Source organism: Zea mays, chromosome 5 (assembly GCF_902167145.1).
Source record: "Zea mays cultivar B73 chromosome 5, Zm-B73-REFERENCE-NAM-5.0, whole genome shotgun sequence".
NCBI classification, from domain to species: domain Eukaryota; kingdom Viridiplantae; phylum Streptophyta; class Magnoliopsida; order Poales; family Poaceae; genus Zea; species Zea mays.
Window position 1 is genome coordinate 48,071,686 of NC_050100.1, and position 5,756 is coordinate 48,077,441.

The window sequence follows — 5,756 nt, forward strand, 5'->3', positions numbered from 1 at the left end:
ATCAGATAAAAATATTAGGGCCACTATATTTACATCATATGTTTTAGTTGGAGCGATACCTGGGAGTATTAAAAGGTTATGTGCGAAATCGCGCTCACCCAGAGGGTTCAATCATGGAGGGATACACTACAAAAGAAGTGATTGAGAGTTGTATAGATTACATCAGTGACGGAACAATGATAGGTGTGCCTGTACATAAACATGAGTGTAAACTATGTGGGAGAGGGAGAATGGGCAGGAAAACTTTTCGTGTTGAGGATTACAAGCTAGTACATTGTGCTCATGGTAGTGTACTACAACATCTCACGATAGCCGAGCCTTACATAGAGGAACACCTGGATGAGCTTCGTAAAGAAAATCAGAACCGCACAGAGGACTGGATAATGAGGGAGCATAAACATTGTTTCAGCGAATGGTTAATGGACAAAAACATCCCATTCGGAGACTCTTTGGAAGAGAAAACAATGAAGAATTTGGCTTCTGGGCCATCGTGTTTTGTGACATCATGGCAAGCATATGACATCAATGGGTACACATTCTACACTAAATCAAAAGACATGAAAAGTGTTGCACAAAATAGCGGTGTTCGTATCGATGCTTTTGACCTACATGGACAGAAGACCATATATTTTGGATTCATAGAGGAAATATGGGAACTTGATTATGGCCCAAGCATGAAAATACCCTTATTTAAGTGCCAATGGGTACAACATCTCGTGGGGGTGATAGTGGATAACTACGGACTCACACTGGTAGACTTAAAGAAAGTAGGATATAAAGATGACCCGTGGGTTCTCGCCGAATGTGTTGCACAAGTGTTCTATGTACTCGATCCAGCAGATGAGAAGATGCATGTAGTTATTTCTGGAAAGCAAAAAATTGTTGGAGTTGAGAATGTGGGAGACAGAGATGAGGAATACAATAAGTATGAAGAGATGTTCGTCTTTAACGGTCCAGAGAGAATCGAGCGTGTGGAAAAGAAAATTGTATAAGAACTTAAAGCCATACATGCGCAAAAATGATAGTTCATGAAAAATTGTATGAATCAAATTGTATTTGTTAGCATGTATGATCGACTATGCATTGTGGTTGCAAATTAATTTAAAATCTCTCTAGTTATCTATGTGTGCTATTAAAATTCATTTAAATTGTATTTGCATATTTCTGTTAAAAATTAAATATTAATTCATTTAAATTGTATTTGCATATTTCTGTTAAAAATTAAAATATTAATTCATTTAAATTGTATTTTCATATTTCTGTTAAAAATTAAAATATTAATATGGTAATCAAATCACAATCACAGGCGGTTTTTCATTACGGTCCGTTTGTGAAAAGAATAGAGCACCACAAGCGGTCCGAAACAAAAACCGCTTATGATACTAATACATTACAGGCGGTCCAAATAGCCTGGGTCATCTCAGGCGGTTTTCCAACCGAACCGCCTGTGATGTAAAAAGCCTACCGCTTGTATAGAGCCAAATTGTCCTCTGAGGCATTATCTACTCTTGGATATAATGATCTTCAGACGAAGGTCATGAAGGACATGCCTTCATCATTCATAATAACAAGATTACATAGAGATAGTGAATGTAGTCCTTCAGTTCATTCACATATGTATTTCATAATGTACACACGAACATTAAAAGAATTTATATTACATTGATACCTTCGGCTTGTTCGAAGGTGCTGATGCAAGAGCGATTATTATTTAGTGTGAATAGTACGGTGGTACTGTTCGCCTATTTATAGGCACGGGACGCAGCCCGGGTAAAACTACATTTATAACCTTAACATTTATCCATTACTGTAATATAAACCGTTAGAAACTAGCTAGTCTTTTTCCTCTTCGGCTCGGCTCCATGTTTGATCTTCGGCATTGCTTTAAGCCGAAGTTGTTTCCCTTTGGCTATAGCTTCGGTCATTCATTGTCGTCACTTTCGAGCCATGCCTTTGTCTCGAAGTCCTTTGGTGAAGGAAAACACTTCCTTCATGAATCGAAGCTCCCTGTGATAATCATCATAATACTGAAAGTATATTGTTAGTCATGTTTTTGAGGACCTTCGGAAAAGGAAGGCCCCCAACACCGGTGGACATAACAAACTAAACATAGCAATCTAATTTAGTTACCTAAATGCATATACAAAATTATAATAAAATTTACAAAATTATACTCACTTAGCGGCATCGGGGCGGCGCCCGCGGCGGACGTCAGCGTGGAGAAGCAACCGGGGCAACGTGGGTGGCGGCGTGGAGAAGGGACAATGGCGTGGAGAAGACTGGGGCAGCGGTCGGCGCTGATATTTTCAATGAGAACGAAATGAAACGAAACGGTGTGGGCTGACTGGATGAATATTGCTTATGTCCGACGCCTTTGTTGGTGGCCATCGGACATAAGGCTATGTCCGACAGCTAGTCTGACAGCCGTTGGACATAGCCGTCAAACATAAGGCGGTCGTCGGACCTTTGCCTTCCTGTAGTGAAACAAAACATTACATGTGTTTCCCAAATTTCTCAGCAAAATACACAATTACTCTACCGTTACTAACATGTCTTCTAATTGATCGATTCTGCAATCCGTGCCATGTTGCCAATATATATCTCCACTTAACCGGTGATTGTGGCTACAATGACAACATGTATGTTTATTCCAAGATTCTTATTGACACTCCATGACAAATACCTATTTATATCTTATTTACGATTCTTGGTTACACACAATGAAATTAAAACACGTTCTCCTTAGTATACCTTGATATTCAAATGCAATCAATATAACATGCAAAAATCCTATTCATACCACGTGAATGCATAATTGCATGTACAACAAGTGCATGCATCATGTTTCAGCAATTGTACCTACATGCTACATGTATACATATCAATTAGAATATAACAGCAAATTATTACTGAAGAACCTTAGTTACCTACTATACGGACCTGTTTACTTCGCATAAACTTCATCACTTCCTTTATCAGAGGTCACCGCTCCATAATCAACATGCTTTCCCACCTGCATACTTGCTGCACAAGTTATGATTGATAAAAAGCTAACCTCAAATGCATTTAACAGACACAACAATTTATTAACCACCAGTCAGTACAAAGGGAAACCAATTTATTAACAGACACAACAATGTATACATATCAATTTATTTACCTTAAATGAATCTCCTCCAAAAAGGTTAGACCGCTAAATATATATCTTTATATTGCGACTACTTGAATACTACCTACTTGAATGCACACCATTTTAAAAAGTATGTTCATTACATTTGCAAACTAAGTATTCAATTCTATCGGACGCTGTACCAAAAAAATGCTAGACACAAGCTAGAGCGTGCAAAGCGCGCCCAATATTCTAGTGCATTAATGGGAGTGTTAGTTGCATCTAAAGATGATGACAGTCAAGTTAATTCAACGAGCAGTAGGAATAAGTTAAATTTAAGTTCACTGAAGTGTTAGGAGCAGTATACAAAGCTTTTTTTTAAATCATTCACATACTTCAGTTTTTCCTAGTCAATTTACAGACTAATCTAATCAATGGGCTAAGCTACCAGACCATAATTGTCTCGTTTCTGGAACAATAACAATTAGTTTGATATTAGACACAATGCAATATTCTCTACCACCTGGTATCTACCCCTTTTGTTAGTAAGCATGGCTGTTTTTCCTTTGGTATTGAGTTCATTGAGGTGGATTTAGGGTTTAGAAATGGAATGCTAGAATGTTTAGTACTTATATTTGCATATTCTTATATCTAGATTCTATGTAGAATGTTTAGTCATTCGTTACTCTTTTCTTTGGTCATTATGTATTTATATTGTGATGATGATTTGTTGTCTTTTTTCCAAGTATAGAAGGACTCAAATGTGTTCTCTGTTCTCTCTAATGCAGTTGGAGCATTAGGTCAATGGTTCTCTCCAAGAATTAAACCAAATGACGGAGTGGAGCTTCATGTTGAAATGATGCATGCACCTTTCAAGTTTTAGAACGTTGTGCTCAACTACACCTTGTGTTTGTTGAACCATTCGTCTTGCTTTTCATTTGAGTTATAGGATATTTAAACATGCTTGATGTTTAATACTTGTGTCGGATGCTTTATGCTACAATTATATGTGAATGTATAAAAGATTATGTATGCTTATGTTGTTTGATATAATTGTATGCACGGTTTGATTTGAATTCAATTAAATGCTATTTTTTATTAATTAATGAATTACAAACATAATAAACCCATTTTGTTAGTTGCCACGTCATCATAACAAAAATATGCGTCACAATTTGTTTGATATGTCAGTTGCCATGTCAGCATATTTATGACGAACATATTTGTCACAAAACTGCTATGTGGCCATGGTATAATGATGCACTTTATGATGTTTTTTTGGGTCTTGTTTATGATGATTTAGATCGTCGTAAATTTCATGACAAATTAGAGCGTCATAAATTTCATAACGAATATATTTTTTGTCACAACATTTATGATGTTTTGCCCTTCGCCATAGAAGTTTCTTTAACACGCACCTTCTGTGACAACGCTAGTTTCGTCATGGAGTCATCAACAACAAATACTATGACAAAAAACCCTTATTTATGACGTGATGAGAACGTCATAGAAGGTCACATGTGTTGTAGTGAGGTGCCAGTGCAGCTCTGCAACAGCAGTCCTGCGCGACGCGCTGATGAACCTAGGCCCCTGAGCCCGGATGTGAGCCGATGCGACTCACATCGCAACTGCCTGGGGTTTGGACATGATCGTCGTGCGGGGTTGCCTTGGGCCTTGGCGGGGGCTCCCTATTAGGCAAAGTGGTGGCGCGAGAACTCTGGGCCTCCATCCCCACGTCCAATATGCGGTACAGGGCGCCATTCTGGTGTGCGATGCAGGAGAGGGATCCGAAGTGGAAAACCTCCCTGGCTGCGAAGTTGATGATGGTGTTGAAAACGATGGTCATGGAGCTGTCTTGGATCAACGTCGTAGCCCCTACCTGGCATGCTAGCTGTTGGAGTTTGGTACTGACGTCGCACTCTAGGACATACCACGTAGTCCTTTTGTGTGGACGGCGAAGTCGATTGCAACTCGATGGTTTATGCAGGGCACAATAGAACACAAAGAATTGTACAAATTTGGAGCGCTGAAGTGCATAACACCCTACGTCTTGTGTGCTTGTGAGATTGTATTGCTCGGTAGTTACAACTGTAGAGAGTTCTGTAGCTAGAAGACAGCTATGCCTACTGAGATGCATTGTGTTTTCGTAGATGTAGCCCTTCTGCCTTATGCTGACAGAAGAACCGAGTTACATGTGCCATGTCCCATGTCCGTTGCTGGTCTAAAACCGACTCCGACCTATATTGAAGTCAGCGCCTCAAGAGCACGTCGCGTCCTCTTCATGCACAAGATCCAGTCCATGCGCCTTAGCACCCACGTAACCACAATCCCACTTGTGTTTGGTCGCGCCCAAATGATAGCTTGTGACACTTAGTCATCTGGCCCACCGAGGCCCCTTCAACGGCCAACGGATCATAGCCCGGTCGTGGCCACCCAGGGATATTCATCCCTCACAAATGGTCTTCATTAAAAATCCAAGAATGTGATTTGTGTCCAAACCATAGTAAATTTAACACAAACAATAGTAAAATCCAGAGATAGTACAATTTATCAAGACCATAATAAATGTCTAAAGACAGAAAATTGCCTAAACCCTAAACCATAACCCTAATCCCTTAACCCTAAATCCCACACCCTAAACACTAAG